This window comes from Myxine glutinosa, chromosome 9 (assembly GCF_964187855.1).
Source record: "Myxine glutinosa chromosome 9, kmMyxGlut1.1, whole genome shotgun sequence".
NCBI lineage: Eukaryota > Metazoa > Chordata > Myxini > Myxiniformes > Myxinidae > Myxine > Myxine glutinosa.
The window spans coordinates 94,449,535-94,473,263 of record NC_136269.1 but is presented as its reverse complement, the minus strand read 5'-3'; positions in this window follow the sequence as shown (position 1 = coordinate 94,473,263).

The following is a 23,729-nucleotide window of genomic DNA, read 5'->3' as shown; positions in this document are numbered from 1 at the left end:
TGGACCAAACCATTGCATGTAAATAGAGGGGGGGGGGGGTTCTGTGGTCGTTGCGAATGGACCAAACCATTCATGTAAATAGAGGGGGGGGGGGGTTCTGTGGTCGTTACTGCCACGTGGTTTCAAAGTTTTTTTTTGTTGTTGTTGTTTGCACGCATGTTTTTTTGCACCCACGTACGGGCACGCCCTAGGATGTTTACACACACACACCCCTACACAAATTTTTTTTTTTTTTTTTTTGGCAAGGAACGGGCACCCACGTACGGGCACGTCCTAGCTTATATATAGTACGGGCATGCCCTAGTCTAAGAGAATTCTCATCATTGTTTTTTTTCATGGAAGACAATTTTCATTGTTTTTTTCATGTAAGAGAATTTTCATCATGGTTTTTTTCATCTAAGAGAATTTTCATCATTGTTTTTTTCATGTAAGAGAATTTTCATCATGGTTTTTTTTCATCTAAGAGAATTTTCATCATTGTTTTTTTCTTGTTTAAGAATTTTCATCAGTTTTTTTTTTCATTTTAGAGAAGATAAGGTTGAGGGATGTGGATATTAAACGACACTTCAAGGTTTGGCAATTTGGCTGAAAGGATGGTATAGAGGTATACATACTCACCTCTGAATTATCTAGCCTAAGGTTTGAATCCCGGCTGAGCTATAAACTGTCATCCAGGTGTTTGTGCAGGCAGTGGAGATTTTTACTCGGAGATGTTCCAACTTGTGAATAATTTGTCGAAAGCGCCAGTAATTATGAGTTGAAATGTCAGGAGAGTGGACTGTATCGCTTCTCATATATTCCACCCAATGGGCAGCACCTATGGAGCAGTTAAGGGCAATCATTGGCGATCAATGACGAAGGGGGATTACAATCAAGCACAATCGTCGCCGTCCTGTAGGAACGTGGTCAAACACCTTGCCATGCATGGGTCCACGTCAGGGAAACATAATGATTTTGTGACGGCATAATTAGTCAGCACAGACGCCTATTGGATCTTTTTGTTTTTCGAGGCAGAATTGATGGCTAATGTGACGTTCAACGCACAAAAAAAGTTTTCCTTGAACTTATAACATTAATGGCTGGGTGGGAAAAGAAAAAAACAAATGGCAATATGTTTATATTATGGTGATTATAATTTGTTGCACATTCGAATAAATATAATAATATTGATAAGGTTAATCGTAATTATGTGTCATGTTTTGCGAAGAAGGTAAGTCGCATCATACAATGGTTGACCAGTAAATGTATCGCTAATCCCACCAACAGAGGTCTTTCTGGACCCCAGCCCTAACATTTTGATGTTATTCACAAATGAGTTTAACAATGTGTTTCATTAAGTTTGTTTACCTATATGTACCGGTAATAAATATATATATATATATATATATGAATGATGTTTTAGGATCCGCTCTTGCTGTGCACAGTTACTACTAGGAAATCCTTCCTGGGGTCCAAAAGACCCCAAGTTGTTTGGTTAACTTTTTACCTCCGCCACCAAAGATGGATGGAGGTTAAGTTTTCACCCCTGTCTGTCTGTCCGTTTGTGAACAAAATATCTCAAAAAATTGTGGACGGATTCGGACGAAGTTTGGCAGAGACGTAGCGTATGTGACAAGGACTATATGATTAGATTTTGGTGAAGATCCGGATCCGGCTAGTAGAATTTTTAAGTGATTCTTCACCATTGGGAGATTGGGCCAAAAACGATACATAGCAGGATATCTCAAAAACTTATGGATGGATTTGGACGAAACTTGTTAGGCAGGTTGTGTGTGTGACAAGGAAGAATCGATTCGATTTTGGTGAAGACCCGGATCCTGCTAGTAGAATTTTTAAAGTGATTCTTCACCATTGAGTGATATGGCCAACCAGGTGGAGGTATGCTCTCTACTGAGTGCCACGTTCTGGTTGCATATATGATAACTTTACATGGCATTTGTATGAAGAAAATCCTCTAGATTTTTTAAAACATTTTTTATGCTTATGTTTGTTTACTTTTAAAACATCATCCAATCAAAATATGTGTCCTCATTCATGTGAAATCTTTAGCAGATTGAATGAAATTGAATGGTTTTGAGATGGGTTCCGAAAAGACTCCAGTTGGTAAGATTATGTCGAAAAAATATGTTGTTAAGATTAGGGATATTGGCCGAGTCGAGGTCGGAGATAAGGTAGGTACTCTCACCTCGGAGTTGTCCAGCCTGGGTTCGAATCTCGACCTGGCTATAAACTTCCCACCTGGCGCTTCGCAGGAATGGCGAGACATCAATGCGCGTGTGTCGAAGGACCCGCCTGCCAGCAGTAGTTGCTGGACTTTAAACATCCCTCAGGGCCCTCCGTGAAAAGTCGGTGAGTTATCGCCGGCACCATGAACAAATGATAAATTCTGCCACCTTCATTGCTGCAGATTTGAAATCTAATGCAGGCTACGGACTTACTGATAATTCCTTCAACCTGCTGAGGACCTTGTTTTATTGTTTTTTAAAAGCATTTATTTATTTAATTTAATTTAAACCAAAGGATCTTCCTTTACGAACGACTTGGATGTAAATGTAATCGATCGTTACTCGAGTCGAGTTCGCGAATTCATCGTTTTCCATCAACCATGTTGTCTGCTAGAGAAATTATTGCTCCGATGAGAAGTGACGTCACTTGCGAAGCCCCGGGAATTTCTTCTCGCTCATGTTGAGCATTCTCGTCGCTACATCTGTTTTAATAGTTACTGTTCGTGCTGCAGTAAAGTAATTTATTAGGCAGGACACGAGTATATACCATACGGACATCATTGCACATGCCCTGATCGTTAGGGCTCATGAAATACACCGACGATTAATCGCCTTTACGACTATCTCGAAAGTCGCAATTATCTTAAAGCTAATGGGCTGTCTGGAGCTAATGAAGTTATTGACTTCTGTCGATAATGGTTGCTTCGGTCATGTCAACAGCCACCCCCTTTCCCCCTTTGCAAGATGTATAATAGAATTATGTAATTATGGCTAATGCAGTGGAGACAATGCTATTATAGATGCCCCCCAAGTCCCCCTGCCCCCCCCCCAACTCTCTACCCCCACCCCCATCACTCACACTCCCACCTCCATCTTCATGTGAAACTATACCAATGACTCGCGTTTTATCGGCTTAAGGTTCGCTGATTATGTCGTCGATAGCGGATCAAACTTCACCTGCAACGATCAAGTGTCGGGCAGGTGATTATAAACACCATTAGCTAGACCCACCTACCCCCCCCCCTGCCCCCCCTCTCCATGTAATCACCGATCCGTTTAAAAAATGACGTTTCTTTAATGATAACTGGGACTTGTCCCATTTGCTTACGTCAACACGAGGTCGAGGCTCATGGAAGGAGAAGAGCACAATAAACCTTGCTTTGAATGTTCCATGGGGGTTATTTAACGTTTGCTCTGAGAAGTGAAAGAAAATATGGAGCAGCCTTTCCCTGTTGAAACCCTTGTCATAGTTATGGCATATATCCGTGAAAACGACACACACACACACACATATATATATATATAAACACACACACACACAAACACACACACACACACAAACACACAGACATACACACACACACACACATATATATACACACACACACACACACACATATATACACACACACACACACACACACACACACACATATATACACACACACACACACACATATACACACACACACACATATACACACACACACACATATACACACACACATATATATATATATATATATATATATATATATATATATATATATATACATACACACACACACACACACACACACATACACACACATACGCAGACACACACACACACATACACACACACACACACACACACACACACACACACACAGACAAACAGACGCAGACACCCACACACACACACGCAAACACACACACACATAAACACACACACACACACACACACAGACAGAGAAACACACACACACAGAGACGCAGAAACACACACACACACACACACACACACACACATAAACACAGACGCAGACAGAGACACATTCACACACACACACACACACACACACACACAGAGACGCAGACACACACACACACACACACACACACATAAACACACAGACGCAGACACACACACACACACACACACACACACAACACACACACACACACACACACATCGGTCATCTTGTTCAGGATACTGAATATTTTTCTTTTGAAATTCCAGGGAATCCTGAGCTGGGACCTTCAGGATAATGGATGTATAACGATGACTGAGGATGTTATATACAGGGAGTTCACAGGATGGCCTACAGGTACACACACTCGCTTCTAAGCTGTCTATCCTTGGTTTGAATACCGACCAAGGCATAAACTGCCATCCAGGTGTTTCACATGCAGGGTGGTTCATCTTTGTGTGTGACGTTAAACTGACCGACCCGTGTGCCGGTATTAGTTCGTGTACGTTTAAAGTTCACCGCGATGTCTTTCATGAAGAGTAGGCGAGCTATCACCGGCACCCTAAACAAATTACAAATTCCTGCCCAACTCTGAGTCCAAGACCTGGGCCAAGATTCTCCCAACCAACCCCACAAGAACGTGGGAGTAATTGTGGTATTTCAAGAAGTAGAAGAAAAAGAAGCAGAAATAGAGGAGGATGAGGAGGTTATGCAGGGGAGAGGAGCAGTTGACTTAATGGGTTATTAAAGGGAGGAGACTGATCGAGGAGGTTAAACTAGGATGAAACGAAGGATGAGTGGTGGTAAGCTTGTCTCACCTTTCCTGCCAGGTACATCTTATTCCACCTTGCTCTACAGCCTACATGAAACGTACAGTGCCAATAGAAAGTCGACACCCCCTGTGAAAATTTTCACCTTTTGTTGCCTTATTAAAATGGAATTAAAATTGAATATATTAAATTAAATTATTAAATTAATTATTAAATTAAATTAAAATTAAATATTAAATTAATATTAAATTAAATTAAATGGAAAATATTAAATTAATTTGGAATTAAAATGCATTAAACCAGTCTTTTTCCACATTTATTTACACATCGTAACCCACAACTTCCAAGTGAAAAACAAATTCTACAAATTTCAGAAAATTAATTAAAAATACAAAACGAGAATATCTTGATTGGATTGGTCCACCCCCTCAACCCCCTTAATAATAGCAATTGTAAATTAGCTCAGGTGTAATCAATCACCTTCAAAATCACACACCAAGTTAATTGACTCCGCAAGTCTGACATGTATGGTATGGTTTCAAGAAGGAATCCATTACTCAAAAAAGCCCACATTGAGTTCTGTTTGAGGTATGCAAAAAAACCACTCCCGAGATTCTGAAGCAATGTGGCAAAACGTTTCGTAGTCTGACGAAACTAAGATGGAACTTTATGGCCTAAATGCAAAACGTTACATTTGGCGCAAACCCAACACAGCACATCACCCAAAGAACACCATTCCTACTGTGAAGCTTGGTGGAGGCAGCATCATGTTATGGGGATGTTTCTCATCAGCAGGGACTGGGGCACTTTTCAGTATATAATGGAAAATGGATGGAGCAAAATACAGAAAAATCCTATAGGAAAACCTGCTGCCCTCTGCAAGAAAGCTGAAATTGGGACGGAAGTTCACCTTTCACAGCATGACAACGTCCCAAAGCACACAGCCAAAGCTACACTGGAGTGGCCAAGGAACAAAAAGATAAATGTCCTTGAGTGGCCTAGTCAGCCCAACCTAAATCCAATCGAAACTCTGTGGCATGACTTGAAGATTTCTGTCCATCAACGCTCTTCATGCAACTTGACTGAGCTTAAACAGTTTTGTACAGAATAATGGACTAATATTGCCCAATTAAGGTGTGCAAAGTTGGTAGAGACCTATCCCAACAGACTCACAGCTGTAATTGCTGTCAAAGGTGCTTCCACGAAATATTAACTCAGGGGGGGTGGACACTTATCCAACCAAGATATTCTAGTTTTGTATTTTTTATTCATTTTCTGAAATTTGTAGAATTTGTTTTTCACTTGGAAGTTGTGGGTTACGATGTGTAAATAAAGGTGGAAAAGTCTGATTTAATGCAATTTTATTCCAGGTTATAAGGCAACAAAAGGTGAAAAATTTGGTTCGGCACTTTGCATATTTGTATTTCCTTTGAAAAATTTGGCACAAGGCACTGTATATATTATCCATGACACTCCCATCAAGGAATATACCTTGGTGTGTTATAGCCAACAGGTAGGTGACTATTATGGCCAAGAGTGAGTGCCCTGGAGGAACAGCAGTGGCACAGAGCAGTGAACACTCGAAAGGTAACACACAGACGAAACAATGGCGGCCATTCCTCAACTATTGGAGGAAAGATTTGGAATACCTGCAAAGGCTGCAACACCTAAAACCACATTGTGCCGGTAACTCAGGTAAGAGAAACCTTACGCTTTGGGCAGTGACAGAAAAACCAAGGAGTGGTCGAAAAGTGACCAGATGTGTTCAGGTGTGAACTTTAAACAGGAAAAATAATAAATGAATACATACAGGTGGGCACCATTTAAGACTTACAAGTGTCCACCTCTGAGACAGCTTCTTGATGCAGCTCTTCCTCCAGGTACTTCAAATTTGGTGTTCGTAACGTTTGTTCTTCCTCTGTCAAGAATTTTGAGAGAAAGTGCAGTAGGGATTGAGGACCATGACGAGTGAGCGCGGAGTGTGGATTAGAGGTCCATATTTCAGGAGAGTTGTATAGCGACAGGTACTGTTGGGCATAAGTTTGCCCAAAGGAAGGGGCTTACATGTGTGTGTGCGTGGGGGTGGGGGGTGGGGGGTGAAGAGGAGGAGTCAGAGTCGGGGAGGATGACCCGAGAGGCAAAAGATAAGCAGAGATGGAGAAATGGTTGCAAGCAAGGCAGAATCATTACAGGTGCTGCGGGGCCAGTGGGCCAGAGAGCCGGGCCATCTTATGAGAAAGACGCAGGGGAGAGCCCTCGTATATATCACTGTCAGGGCTCCCGGCGAGAGAGCGCAGGCAAAATCGATTTGCTGGGATGAACCGCAGGATAAATAACGCCTGCCGGGGAATGTTTTGGGCATATTAACAGCGAGATAAAAAAAAAAAGAGAGGGCTGTAAGGGCCCATCCATCACGGCTGAGTTCTAGTCTATAATAACTAGCGCATCAGGATAATTGGCAGCGCCTGACTAATGCTGTCACAAGGAAACGAATGTCTTTACTATTTACTGTGCCGAACAGATGTGCCCGGGGAAGGCGTAGGCGGGTAGGCCTATTAAGAGGAGCTGTTTGGCACTGGGGTGAAAAAGCCTTCAAATAAGGGAAACGTTTTTAACGAGAAAGCTGCTTTACGACGTTTTGAAAACTGCGTCCATCTGACAATAATTTTTCACCGTATGGACTACAGCAGTAAGCCGTCTGTCTTGTAGACACGAGGTTGAGAGGGCAAACACGAGGGATACGCCAACGTTTGTTCTTTTTTCAAAATACAATAATTTTGATGGAAAGTACGTAATTAATGGACGTATTCACGTTCCAATTCTGATGTAGCATACTCTTCACAGAGTGTTGGTGCCATAGAAGGAGTTTCTTGGCAAGTGCCATCCTCTGTTGTTTGCCATCTACTTCCAGCGTTGTTTGTCCGTGCTCTATCCTTATCAATGATGAGCGTCAAGCAAGGAAGCAGCACGTACCTATTCCAAAGTGTTTGGAATGACGTGGCCGGAGTTTGAATCACCAACTTCCCACACTCAGAGCGGACGCTCTAACACTGATGTCCCTGAGTTTGGTTAACATAAGAATAGGCCTACATAATTCCGTGAATAAAAGATTTTTTTAAAGCAAAATGTATTCAAAAACAAAATAACAAATACCCAACTAAGTTGGAGGTTCTTGGAGTATTGTAAGAGCACCAATCGTTTCCACGAACTTCTTGAAAGTGCAATTCATCCTGCCAACAAGCTCGGGTTATCAAAACAAAGTATCACACTTAAATGATTCATAGCTGAGCAGGAGGATGTTGGCAACGTAAGGGTGTTGGCCTGAAGTTGATTGGATCTCATCAGCAGGAACCCGGTAAAGTTGAACATATGGAAGACAAACTTGGCATTGCCCGCAAAGGATACACGTGGTGTCCATGAACGCAACCGGCGACCCAAGTCTCACGGAGATTCCAATGACAAAGCCATCAAGAGACAAGTAAGACAACGCACTTTTACATGGATTATGAGAACATTAACAAGTCGATAACAACATATGGGATTCGAACCCGGGAATTCTGCAGCATCATGGATGTTGCACATTGGGAATGCCAAACAAACCAAGACAGACCCCGAGGACCTTGAAATGGTCTCAGTCATTCCGATGAAGTTGCATCACACCAAGACAACTGTAGATAACTACACTGTTGTTCAATCTTGGAATCAAACCTAACTGAAATATTTCGATTTATCATTCACAACTACCATATTCCAGAACAAACACCAAAACAAAAACTGAAGTTAGGAAACACGAAAATCTCAAATGGCAGACTTTCAAAATACAAAGCAATGATATACGAATGACTATTTTGATTTTTTTTTTCTACGACAGAAGGATGTGGTAATTAGCGTTAGTGCGCTATTGATCTGAGAGCCGGAGCAGGGAGTGGATTAGTGCAATGATGTAGTTTTGACCTTTCCCAAGCCGCACAATTGGAATCACCCGGTCCTGGCAACTTGCCCGAATTTGGAGCGCTGCTCGGCTAGGGAGGGCTGCTCGGAGTCATTGCGGAGAATATTCTGGAGCGAATTTAGTTGTGAGCCTGTTTGCAGACCCAGACCAATGCATTTGATCTGATTTGATCTCCCACTGGAGGCCTACCAATTGAGCTGTACAGCACAAAGGTGGCATTTATAGATCAGGAAGGTTCTTTAAGAGAGGAGATCGTTAACCCCACAATGGATCTTCACAAAACCCTACTAGGTAGTAGTCAAAAAGTAACCTCTCCTCATCTCCTCCCATCATGAATGAATGATGTTGAACCGGAAAAATTCAGTGGAGATGGAAAAATGCAGTGGGCGGTATAGTCCTTTTATTAATAGTATCACCTAAATAAGTGTCACAGATTTTTTCCAGCGCTGCCCGAGCTTCCGGGTAGGATTAGAAAATAAGTGATATTTTTGGCTCTGAAGTTTTTGAAAAAGTATCTTCATTCTCCCTTCTACATGGTTGTGCATAACTTATCGCATAAGTTATTTAAGGGGGCATTATACCATTGAAGGCAAAAATTTTTTTTTTTTTACAAATATACAAATGCATCAATTAAAATGTTTGTTTCCTAGTATTGTATATACTAGGGCATGCCCGTACTATATATATATCTAAAATTATATCCCCCCCCTCTATTTACATGAAATGGTTTGGTCCATTCGCAAAGCCAAAGCGAACGGCTTGCGAGTACGGTGACAATCCCCCCCCCTCTATTTACATGAAATGGTTTGGTTCATTCGCAAAGCCAAAGCGAACGGCTTGCGAGTACGGTGACAATCCCCCCCCCCCTCTATTTACATGAAATGGTTTGGTCCATTCGCAAAGCCAAAGCGAACGGCTTGCGGAGTTTGGTAAATAAATCGCCATAGCTCGGTAACTACTTGTCCGATTAATATGAAACCTTGAAAAGGCACATCCTCAGGTCCCCAGCAATATACCTGGCAAGTTTCAAGTATATCGGACCCGTGGTTGTCGAGAAACAGCGGTCACAGACACACAGACACACAGACACACACACATACACACACACATACACACAGAGATTACTGGAATTATAGATAGATGTACCAAGTTTGAACGTAAATGGACTTGTCATAGAGAAGATATAAGCTCCCCATTACACTGAACACAGTAAAAACAACACTGAATCACAGTAATGCACTTTTTGATAAAATGTCTTGATTGAAAATATGCAAAACTATATATGTACATGTTGCTTGATATATGAACATTACATTGGTATACATTACATAGCATTATATTATGCATGGTTACCATGGTAGCCAGATGCATACAAATGATGAATTACCACTTTACAGCTTATATCTTCTCTATGACAAGTCCATTTACGTTCAAACTTCGTACATCTATCTATAATTCCATTAATCTCTGTGTGTATGTGTGTATGTGTGTATGTGTGTATGTGTGTATGTGTGTATGTTTGTCTGTGACCGCTGTTTCTCGACAACCACGGGTCCGATATACTTTAAACTTGCCAGGTATATTGCTGGGGACCCGAGGATGTGCCTTTTCAAGGTTTCATATTAATCGGACAAGTACTTACCGAGCTATGGCGATTTCTTTACCAAACACTGCAAGCCGTTCGCTTTGGACCAAACCATTGCATGTAAATAGAGGGGGGGGGGTTCTGTGGTCGTTGCGAATGGACCAAACCATTCATGTAAATAGAGGGGGGGGGGTTCTGTGGTCGTTACTGCCACGTGGTTTCAAAGTTTTTTTTTGTTGTTGTTGTTTGCACGCATGTTTTTTTGCACCCACGTACGGGCACGCCCTAGGATGTTTACACACACACACCCCTACACAAATTTTTTTTTTTTTTTTTTTTGGCAAGGAACGGGCACCCACGTACGGGCACGTCCTAGCTTATATATAGTACGGGCATGCCCTAGTATATACAATACTAGGAAACAAACATTTTAATTGATGCATTTGTATATTTGTAAAAATATATATATTTTTGCCTTCAATGGTATAATGCCCCCTTAAAGAAGCTTCCAACAGTGGTTAATACATGGAATGGTCACACCGGAAAGGTAGTGGCAGTGGAGGGGGTGGATAGGTTTAAATTGGAATTACATAGGTACCTGGATGAATTGGAAACAGATGGGTATGGCGACATTGGCAGGACTTTTAGGTAGCTTTTGTGTGGATGGGCGATGGATGCTGTGGTTGGTGCAGCGCAGGCACGATGGAGCGAATGTCCTCCTCCTGCGCCAAAGGTCCTTGTGTGTGTATCCTTGTGTGCAACTCTAAACATCCCAGCATGAAATAATACATTGTTATAGTTTACTTATTCCATTTTTTAAAATGCTCTTAAACATGAGAAAATAACAAATCTATAATCTCACCCAATATATGAAGGGTATTCAGAAAGGTTTCGGAACGAGACACGAACAAGAGTCCAAGCCATAACATCTTTATAAAATTAATTTTCAAAAGTCTCCCTGGACCTAATGCATTTGCTCCATTTGCAATTTTAAACTAAGAATCAAGTCAAATATAAGTTTCCTACTCTCTAAACCTTTCCTCTTATCCTGCATGTTCATTCCATCGATGCTTGTTCCACTGTCACTCATACCTTACTCTTTCATGAGCTTGGCCTCCTCAAAGAAAAAACAAGAAGTTTTCAGATTGTTCTTTGAGCTACACATTGGTTGCTTCAGTTAGTCCCTCATTGTTGGTGCATTGGCAGCCATGCAGGTGAAATTTGAAAACACCAAGCATATACTACTCACTGGGGACCACATCCGGAATATATGGATGGTGAGTAAGCTGATCGGAACCACAATCACAAATGGCGGTCTGTGCAACACAAGGCTTGTCTACAGGCAAGTTGCTGCAGAAGGAGTATAGTAAACCGTTGGTCAACATCCATCGGAATTTGTCCTTGATGGTCTGGCAAAATTTTCACAGGAAGCTGATGTAATATTGCTCTGTGGATGTAGCTTTTTGAGGCATTTTGTAAATGAGTAGTAGTGCATTGGCATTATTGAAAATAGACGCTGTAATTTTGTTGGCTGGGGTTTGAGTGTGAAACTTCCTGGCCAGCAGTGATCCATTATGCTTCCATCACTTTGATTCCATTTTGGTTTCAATAACCCCAGTGTTGAAGCCATGTTTCATCATCAGTTACTAGATGAATATTAAACTCAGCTGGATTTGTGATAGCATTTCAAGAAGGTCACGGCATGATGCCAGCAGTTGCTGATAACCATGAGTGCTGAAATTTTGGAAGAGCCATCTTTCTGAGACCTTGGACATCCACCAAGTGTTTTTTGTTTTGTTTGTTTTTTTGCATACAAGATCGAGGCTCGTGTAAGAGCTAACATTGATCAATAAAAAAGACAAACTGAAACAATAAAACATATGATAAAGGGAGCGGGAGACAAGATGGAGAGCAGGGACATCGGGAGATCTGTGGGAGGGAGAGGGCTTGGGGGGAAGAGGCATGGGAAGGGGGGAGGGGTATGAGAGGTAAAAAAAAAAAACACGTGGACACTACTAGGACTTCCAGGAAAGAAGTCAGTATTTCAAAAAAGTGGATCTGGGGTGAATTAACGGGGGTAGAAAAGATCAAGGTTTTGGATGGGGGAATATAAAAAATGGTGGTGGACAGCTGTTTTAAAGACCTGGAGGGAGGAGTGTGATTGAAGAGAGTGAGTGAGTTTGTTCCAGAGGTGGGAGAAAAGATGAATGAAAGAGTGAAGATGAATAGAGTCTTGATTTTGGCAGTTTAACCATAAGAGGGTTGCTGGCAGATCTTGTGCGACCTGCAGGAATAGTTCGGGGACAGAGCACAGAGAGAGCTGGGGGAGCAAGGCCAGAGAAGAGTCAGTAGAAGACAGAAAGACAACCAACCTGCCTGCGGTGAGCCTCAAAAAATTGGGGATAATGGTGTAAAGGATGCCTCAAAAAAAAATCCAACTTACGCAGACATTAACGTTGCACTCCTCCACGATTAATCCCTTTACCTCGGCAACAGTTTGTGGGTTGGTTACATCTGCCAATCGGCCTGATCTGGAGAAATCCATCGGCAACTCACATCTCCAAAAAAAAAAAAAAAACCCACCCCATTGCTAAAAAAAACAACATTGCAAAAAACCCCATTGTTCAATTTTCTATGAAGATCCTTAATTGTATGATGTAGCAAACTTCTGAATAACACGTTGAAACAACAATATCAAATTAATGAAAACAATGGCATCTAACAAGGATACAAGCAAGTTGGTTATGAAAAAAGAGACCGACTCTAGGATGCCAACAAATACATCTTTATCTTCACACTTTTGAACAACCTTCGTACCACAGGATGATAGCATGAATAATAATTGCACACTTTAAGGGTGAATACACCGGTATATGTTTTAGAGAAATAGCAGAAATTGGAGCTCAAGTCACATTCCTAAAACTGCTCAGGTACACAAATTAACAAAGTAAGATAACACAAATCACCCACAGAATATAATATCAGGAATGTGATACATTATCCACTGCAAGACCAAGATGGTTATTTTTTAATGGCTTCAGGCCTCGAAGCGAAAGAACCAACACCAATCACCCTCTTTTTGTTCTGAGTACTTTTGTTGAGAGACTTGAGCAATCTCATGCAAGAATTGTTGCTGCCAAATTGGCCATTCCTAAGCAAGCAGGGAACGTAAAGTCATGCGCGAGTGGAAACAACTTCACTTCTCTTTTGCTGTGAAATACAGGAAGACATTTTGTTGACAACTGAAAATCTACTTTCAAACTATTGTTATGTCGATGTGGTAGTGATATGTAGAGCAGATAGATCTGAGTAGGTAACATTCTTCGTCTGTCGCGGTAAGGAATCTGACCTTGTAATAAGTTCATGTGTAGGCGTTTTGTCGGTAAGATGTATACTTGTGAACCTACCAGGAACAACCTACCAGGTTCGTGTGTTAAGTAGAGTTAGGGATTAAAGAGTAGCGCCCCTGTGTGTCCTCACCTGGTTAGCTAAACCTTTGTCCCTTTTAGCACCGCAACCACATAGACATTCCGACAGGTCCTTAGCGCAACACTAAGTAACGCCCTTCCCTGACATGACTGTGAAAGAGAACCGGCAAAAGTAAACCAGGCAGGGACACCGCCGATAATGGCTGCCGCCACCTACACCTCCCGCGGGCCTATCCACCTCAAATAGCATGCGCTATGACCACGGAGTAGGGAGCGAGGTTGGGAGGCGCGGGGGGGGGGGGGGGGCAGGGGGGGGCGTGGGCCTGAGCGAAGCTGGAGGTTCGGTGGAAGGGACTGATTGGGTGGCAGCGCGCCAAGGCTGACGTCACCGGCCAGCAGAAATCAGCGAGTGCCGAACGCCAGTCTGGCGGTGGAGTGAGGAGTTGCGTGGCAGTTGGTTCAGAGCAGTTGCGCGGCAGTGGGTCTTGCGCCGAGTGAGTCTTGAGACGCAGTGGAGTGAGAGGAGTTGGCCAGCAGCGGAGTTCGGACAGGGAGAGAATTGTGAGAGTTGCTTCGTTGGCTTGGACTTGGCTCGAAGCGGCACTTGGCGTGCAGTGGACTTGCGCTCTCTTCCCCTTTTTGCCGTTCTTCGTCGTTCTGTGTTCGTGCTCGAGTTGAGGGTCGACCTTGTGTGAAGCTCGCGGGCCTGCGTTGGACGCGTGGTGCCTGGTGCACGGACCTCGTGGGCGGCGAGAGGATCGGAGCTTGGAACGGGGCCTACCACATGTGCAAACGATCGGAGCGTGGAGCAGGTCCTGGTGGCATTCGAGCGGGGCCGTATTACACGCAAGACTACAGACAGATAAGACTGCACACTACATTACCTTTCCCAATTACATGACGAACGTGTTCTTTTTATTAATTCATATTCCCTCGTCTCGTTTCTGAAATCTGTCATGTGGGGACGTCCCGATTAGGATATTTGTTACCGGCACGTGCTTTTTCCTGTCCTTGCCTTTTTCCTTTAATAAACCCTTGTATTATTTTGCATCCCCTGTTAAACCTGTGCCCGCTTGAGTTAATCCCCTTACAGGACCGGAGCTACGTCGGTGCGCTGGAGGTAAGCTTTTGCCGCAGCCTTCCATTTTCCTTCTTCCTCCCATGCGATACATAGCCGAATCCATGTTTGGGTAGTTGCCTCCGATTAAGACCGTTTAGGCCATCCGCGACTCTGATGTTAACCGGAGTTGCGCGACACTATTTATTAACATTATTGGAAGCGCAAATTAACTTGCATTGAAATATCTAAAACTATGACACTCAGTAGAGCACATATCTCCACCATGCTGAACAGTTTTTTTTTTTTTTTTTTTTTTTTTTGTATACAAGATCGAGGCTCGTGAAAGAGCTAAGACGTTTACGTTTTGTATCCACTGATAGGCCGTATATGGATCCGGAACTGAACCAAAATCGAAATGGCTTCTTCTTGTCACCTCACCAACTTATACACCTACTTTTGCCATAATCTGTCCACAACATTTTGAGATATCGTGCTATATATTGTTTTGGGCCCCCATCTCTCAATAAAGAAGAATCACTTCAACAAATTTATAAAAAAAACTCAAGTACAGTCGTGGCCAAAAATATTGGCACCCTTGCACTTTTTAAAAAATAATGCACCATTTCTTCCAGAAAATTGTTGAAATTAAATATATTTTGGTATCCACATATGTATTTCTTTGGTTTGCAGTAGAACAAAACAAAAAAACATGAAACAATTACTAAATCTTAGCTTATTCCACACAGATATCCCAAAATGGCCCGATCAATATTATTGGCATCTTTTAGAAGTTGTTAGAAATAATTAGATTTCAAGCAGGTGATTCTCATTTACTTTGGAATTGAACTCACATGTGATGAGTTGCAGGTGTATGCAATATAAAAATCACTCATTCAACCAGTTTGAATAGAGAAAAGGAATCATTCTGCTGTTTTATGTCACTGTGTGTACCGTAATGAGCACGGAGAAAAGAAAGAAAACCAGAGAATTGTCTGAGGAGGTCAGACACAAGATTGTAGCCAAGTATGGACAATCTCAAGGCTACAAGTTCATCTCGAGAGACCTTGATGTTCCTGTGTCCACCATACGCAATGTTATCAGGAAGTTTAAGGCCCATATCACTGTAGCCAACCTCCCTGGATGTGGCCGCAAGAGAAAACGTGATCGAAGATTGCAGCGAAGGATTGTTTGAATGGTGGAGAAAGCACTTCGATCAACTGCCAAACAGATTCAAGCTGACCTTCAGACACAAGGTACGACAGTTTCAACTCGAATCATCCTTCGCCAACTTAATGACAGGGGGTAATATTGTAGGAGACCAAGGAGGACCCTACTGTTGAGAGAGAGAGACATAATAAAGCCTGACTGGGGTTTTCCAAAACACACCTGAACAAGCCAAAATCCTTCTGGGAGAATGTCCTGTGGACAGATGAGACAAAATTAGAGCTTTTTGGTAAAGCACCTCATCTCTATGTTTACAGAACACAAAATGAAGCCTTCAAAAAAAAGAACACCTTCCCTTCAGTCAAACATGAAGGAGGTTCAATGATGTTTTGGGGTTGCTGTGCTGCCTTTGGCACTGGGTGCCTTGAATGTGTGCATGGCATCATGAAAATCAGGAGATTACCAAGGCATTTTGGAGTGCAATGTTCAACCCAGTGTCAGAAAGCTGGGTCTCCGTCGAAGGTCATGGGTCTTGCAGCAGGACAATGACCCCAAACACACTTCAAAAAGCACCCAGGAATGCTTCAAGACAAAACTCTGGACTGTTCTGAAGTGGCCAGCAATGAGTCCAGATCTAAATCCCATTGAACACCTGTGGGAAGATCTGAAAACAGCAGTTGGGAGAAGGCACCATTCAAATCTGGGAGAACTGGAGCAGTTTGCACAAGAAGAGTGGGCCAAACTGCCAGTAGAGAGGTGTAGGAAGCTCATTCATGGCTATAGGAAGCACTTGACTGCAATAATTTTGTCCAAAGGTTGTGCTACCAAATATTAAGTCCAGGGTGTCAGTAATTTTGTCAATGCCATATATTTTTATTTTCTGATTTGAAAGGATATATTAAGTTCCGAATCAAAAACAAAGGTTCTGTAATATTAACAGTGAAATAAAGAATTTAGACCAAATACTTTCGTCAATTCAAACTTTTTTTTTCGAGAAAATTGTGAGTTATTTGAAAAAAGTGCAAGGGTGCCAATATTTTTGGCCACGACTGTATCTGTATCCGAGTCTTCATTTCTCTAATCAAAATCGAATCATTTCTTCCTTGTCACATACCCAACCTCTCCACCAAATTTTGTTGGAATCCGTCCACAACTTTTCAAGACATCCTCCCCACAAACAAACATACAAACCTTTCTGTCATAGAGGTAATAAATATACGAGCCCTTTAAATGTCATAATTATCATAAAAATGCACGCAATCAAAATGTTTAAAACAATTAATCACTTTGAACACCCAAGGAAAATATTGTGGTAGCAGGTGAACATATTTGATTTGATGTCCCATACTCTTTATCGAGAGTCGGTGCTGCTAAAGCAGTTTCTTGGCAAGGGTTACACTGGCTGGTTTGCCTTTGCCATCCCATTGTTGTTCATCTGTGCTCTATCCTCTTAAACGCTGAATGTCAAGCATGGGAGCAGAACATACCATTTGTTAAGTCTTTGTATGACTCACTCGGTGAACTACTGACCTAGTTTGAACTAGTTTGAACCACTGACCCCCCCATACTCAGAGCAGACATTGTAACTATTACGCCCTCTGGTTAGGTGAACTTAAGTGAATTTAATTATGTTGGAGTTTGGTGAATATTGTAGCAGGCTTGGAAAAGAGTGGTAACCTCCCTTGTATGTTTGTGGTAATGTACATACTGCCACAATATGCACATACTTTGTGAATGGGCAAACGTGGGGCAAGTATAGACGAATATAGAGTAGCTGGCCTGTAACAGGGATACAGTCCATTTTCCCTCATGTCTCGTTGATAATCGACGTACACTACATGGCCAAAAGTATGTGGACACCCGAACATCACACCCGTATGTGCTCGTCGAGCATCTCATTCCAAAATCATGCGCATTAATATGGAGTTGATCACCCCTTTGCTGCTAGAAAAGCCTCCACTCTTGTGGGAAAGCTTTCCACGAGATGTTGGAACACTGCTGCGGGGATTTGCTTCCATTCAGCCACAAGAGCATTAATGAGGTTGGGCACTGATGTTGGGCGATTAGGCCTGATTCGCAGTCGTCGTTCCAATTCATCCCAAAGGTGTTCGATGGGGTTGAGGTTAGGGCTCTGTGTATGCCAGTCAAGTTCTTCCACACCGATCTCGACAAACCATTTCTCTATGGACTTCGCTTTGTGCATGGGGACATTGTCATGCTGAAACAGGAAAGGGCCTTTCCTAAACTGTTGCCACAAAGTTGGAAGCATACAATCATCTAGAATGTCATTGTATGCTACAGCATTAAAATTTCCCTTAATTAAAACTAAGGGGCCAAGCCCGAACCATGAAAAACAGCCCCAGACCATTATTCCTCCAACACCAAACTTTACAGTTGGCACCATGCATTCGGGCAGGTAGCGTTCTCCTGGCGTCCGCCAAACCCAGCTTCATCCGTCGGACTTCCAGATGGTGAAGCGTGATTCATCACTCCAGAGAAAGTGTTTCCACTGCTCCAGAGTCCAATGGCAGCGAGCTTTACACCACTATAGCTGACGCTTGGCATTGTGCATGGTGATCTTCGGCTTGTGTGCGGCTGCTCGGCCATGGAAACCCATTTCATGAAGCTCCCGACGAACAGTTTTTGTGCTGACGTTGCTTCCAGAGGCAGTTTGGAACTCGGTTGTGAGTGTTTCCCCCGAGGACAGACGATTTTTACGTGCTACGCGCTTCAGCACTCAGCGGCCCCGTTCTGTGAGCCTGTGTGACCTACCACTTCGTGACTGAGCTGTTGTTGCTACTCGACGTTTTGACTTCACAATAACAGCAGTTACAGTTGACTGGGGCAGCTCTAGCAGGGCAGAAATTTGACGAACTGACTTGTTGGAAAAGTGGCATCCTACACACACAAGCACACACACACACACACACACACACACACACACACACACACACACACACACACACACACACACACACACAAACACGCATACACACATACACACATACACACAAACACACATACACAAACACACACATTCCCATACACACACACACACACACACACACACACACATATCGGGGGTGGGAGAGGTACGTTCATCTCGGTGAGGCATGCTTCCGGCCTGCTCCATTAATAAGGTGAGTGTGGGGGCAAAGAACCCAGTTGGACTTGGGAAAACAGAGAAGGGCGAAGTGTGCATCAAGTCAACGCTGGAGTGCCAAATAGGTCAGAAGATGCAGCATCTTGAAGCGAGAAACTGACTGGGCACGAGTCATTAGCCCAGAGCGAGCGAGGATATGCCCGTGGAAATGACCATTTACCGGCCCTCAGTATCTGGAGACAATTTTCCCCATTGTTGCTGTGAAGGCACTTTCCCTTCCCTCCCATTATCTCCCTATAATTTGTTCTTGCTCTCAGTTCCTTTCTTCCTTTGCTTCCCCAACGTTCCAAGCCTTACTATGGTTGTGGGATCCAGGGCTGGGCTTGTGTAGGTTCTCTACACAATTGAGTGTGCATGCATCAATGCATCATCGTCATCATCATCAATGCACGAGATAGGAGGATGATGTCCTGTGGTGAATCCTGATCTACACTTCTGTATTGTTTTTTTTTTTTTGCGTTGGTTGTTACATGGTGGTTTCAAACCAAGAAGACACACCTGCTCATAGTCAATCAGGGTGAAGATTTTTACTGGCAGTATTTGTCCAAGTTATTTTGAATGTTGTTACAGATGTGGATTCCACCATGGAAGTTGGAGGCTGTTTAAATCCTCAATCACTCTTTGAGAGAAGAAACTGTTTCTGAGAAGTTGCCTGCACCTGAGTTTGAACACCTTCATGGGATTACCTCTGGTAGAATTGGTAAGTGCAGGAGTGAAGAAGTGGTGGAGGTTGATGCGGTCTCGTTCTTTGATGATCCAGAGAACCTGTATCATGTCATCTCGCCTGAATCTGTAACTTAGAGAGTACATGTTCAGGTGTCTCAGTCTCTCTTGGTAGGGAAGATGATATATGGTTTGGGCCGGATTTCCGCATAGGGCATAGGCCAATGAGGCCTTGCCCTAGGCCTGCAACTGACGAAAGTTTGGCAAAGACAGTGAATCGGCCGTATCTGTGATTTCATAACTTGTGAAAATTGCCTGTGTTCACACAAAATTGGATTTCTTCAAAAAGCATTTCCAAAACATGGTGGATAAAAGCCTTACTGTGTTTTTTCACATAACCAGCTTTAATTTTAAGAACCCATTTTGTGCCGTCCCACACGTATGCACAAACATGACAGGGGGTAATATTGTAGGAGACCCAGGAGGACCCTACTGTTGAGAGAGAGACATAATAAAGCCCGACTGGGGTTTTCCAAAACACACCTGAACAAGCCAAAATCCTTCTGGGAGAATGTCCTTTGGACAGATGAGACAAAATTAGAGCTTTTTGGTAAAGCACATCATCTCTAAGTTTACAGAACACAAAATGAAGCCTTCAAAGAAAAGAACACCTTCCCTTCAGTCAAACATGGAGGAGGTTCAGTGATGTTTTTGTGCTGACGTCACCATCTCACCGAACTTTAGCAGGCAGATTTAGCCTTGATAAATTAACGATTGCTGGAGGACAAAAATTCAAGTAATTGACATCTAAACTGAGCGCTACATTTAAGCGAAAGAAATTGAAGGCAGAGATTCAAAGGGTAGTTCTGACATGCAGATATAGCATAACAATGCATGACCTCATACAAGCAGGTGCAGAGGTGGCGTTAGAGGTGTGCATCCCGTGCAATTGCACGGGGCCCCCAGATAACAAGCGGCCCCACACGACCGATCATGATTCACAATCTTTCGAGATAAGACCGAGGGTGGGGTTTCACTTCGCTGACTAAGCATATCAACTTGTGAGTGGTGATAAACACAGTGCAAAGGGAAAGTTCCATCTCAATGAAAGAAAGTACTGTCACGTGATGAACGCTTAATAAATGTTTTCCTCCACTGAACTTTAACTTTTTTCGTTACACAAGCGACATATAAGAACCAGAAAAGGGTCCTCAGTCCAGCACATGTGCTGGGATATGGTCCATTATCAAGCAGCTTGGAGAGCGCTCACTACATGGCCTAAGCACTCAAACAAGCACTGCAACAAGATGGTTGATAAGGAACGACTGGCTTGGTAAGCGATAGCAAGCAGATCGGTAATGGAACACACCTGGATTAATTTTTTTGCGGGAAATTGTGTTTACAATTGGCGGCATCGAGTGAGATTAGGGGGTTACTGTTATTCTAATTTCAAAAAATAATTTATAATTTATCTCCGGGAATGGTCATGGGGATGAAATTGGAATTATGCTTTACTAGTGGGGTCACCCGTGGGAATCCCACGGGCATGGAGGTGTATCGTTGCGATTGGTGCAGCCGTTTGTGCTGTACCTGGGACAATAACATTAGGCGGAATCCAAACCTGAAAATGCTGGAGCCTATTTTACTCCAGGAGGTCCCAGGATTACCCACCCAAATTTTGTTGCGATCGGTTCAGCTGTTTTTGCGGTACCTGGGAACGGACGGACGGACAGACAGACGGACGGACATTTGGTGAATTATAGTAAGATTACTGACAATTATTGTACCATTATTATTGTTAATATTATTATTTATATTATTGCCAGTATTCGTGTATACTATTACTCGTACTTTTGACATTAGAAGTGCCTTGGAAAAACGCCATGATAAGGTGGAACAACGCTCAAGCTGTTATATATGCACCTTTCCAAGGGGGTTAAAAGAGCAATAAAACATGGGAATTCCTCCCGATTTTTGCAGGCAAGTGAAGTTCAAAGCAACGTAGACAAAGCGAGTGTAAAAATAATACGGATTCCTCTTGCTCCTGATACAATTGAGGGTTCTGATGCATTATTCGTAATACCCTTTCCCACCACCACCTGGAGTGGCGCGTTTACAAAGAAAATTTGCATCATCCCACCTTCCGAACTCCTTGTGAGGAGGAGAAATGAAGTCGCTACAACCATAGTTGCTATATGACCCGTGGTCCTCTTGGTAAGTTTAGTTGATTGAAATTGCATAAGTAACGGCCGAATACATCGACGACGTCAGACAGACAGTCCACACCAAATTGTGTATTTTAGTGTGATGAGAGATAAGCCAGGCTCACAGGAGCCCCACTGGGCCATTATTGCGTTTTGCATGATAGAAGAAAGAACCACCTTTCGAGGCCATTTTTCCCTACAGAGCAGGGGTTGGCCTTTTTTGGGCATCATGATCCCCTTTCTGAAGCAATGTTTTATGGCCAGATGTCCTTCCTGCCACCAACCCTGTTAGTCACCTCTTGTGACACACAGGGAATTAAATTACCTGTAAACTGGTACTCAATTTGCCGACCTCAGAACGATGACAGGCTGAGTCAACCCCCCTGGTGTTAATTCAGCGATCGACCGGGATTCGAACCCAGGATCGTTAGGATCCCAAGCCGGCACCCTAACCGCTAAGCCAACACAAGGCTTAAGGGGCTACCAAATGACTAATACCACCCCTGAGTGCACAAACAACTGAAGCAATTTGTTGCCTCAGTTTTACCGCCTTACAGGACCCACCTTACAGCCTGCCAGCCCTGACTTGGCTCTGTCAGATTTTCAACTCTTCTCCAAAGATGATGTCAAGGTCACTATGAAGCACCCACCAGTTCTGTCAGCTGAATGCACAGTTCTATAGTGATGGCATCACAAACTACTTGAAAATTGGCAGAAATGTATCTATTGCAGTGGTGATTTTGTTGAGAAGTAAATATGCCTTATAGTAGAATAAACATTGATGTAAGTATGTGTCTTTGTTTCATTCAAATATCTTTACCTGTTTTTCAGTTAAAAAGTACAAATAATTACTTTTCAGCATCGCCTCTTACGAATGAACCTGAATAGCTGGAAAAATAAACCCCACAGCATCAGCACACAAAACACTGGATCTGATTTCGTTTGTAAGGAAGAGTGCGGGTATGGGTGGGGTGGTTTTGAAAATTGGTCTATGGCAGCAGAGAAGGTAAATCAAGCACTGTGTTTGGTAGGGGTTAATTTTGTTGCCCTTCACTGTACCTTCTCCAATTTATTGCTGTCTGCGACGTTTCTGGGATACCATGCCAATTTCCCAAAAGATGTGGCGGACTAGAAGGTTGAACAGCAGTGGTAGGTAATGTCACCCAAGGTATGTCTGTCCTGTGTTGAAGTTCTGTCAGTTTATTACCTCCTCTGCTTTGGTAATAACGTATTAAGCGAGCTGAAGCAAGGTTTTCTTATTATAATAAACTAGAAAAAGCCCGTCAAAATTACAGGTTGGAATAGTTTATTACGGTACAGCCTCGTGAGCATGCCAAAGTCTGATGCCTCGGCCTTGTGTCAGGTGTGCTTATATCTTCATTTATTATACATGCTACATGTGCTTATATCTTTACTCTGCACGTGTTGCACATCACGTGCAGCTAATTTCACCCCCCTTAGCCTTGCCTTTATTGTTAGTTTTTAAAAAAAACGCTTCTGTACACCGCCCTTGAGGCTTGGTTTGCAAGCCACCGTGTACAATTCCAATAGAAGAGACATAATTACTCTTTTATGGAAAATGTTTTTCGAGTTTGTTTTATCCTCAAAATAGACCGTAGTGAACACACATTCGTGTTAAAAGATTGGTCTTTAAAACCTACCCTTATGAAGGGGGACAGACGTCTGTACAAATCTGTACAAACACACAAACTGACATTGTGTTTTATACGGTAGATTGTTTAGCATGCTCGTGAGTCTGCCCTCTTGTTCTGTCATCTTGGT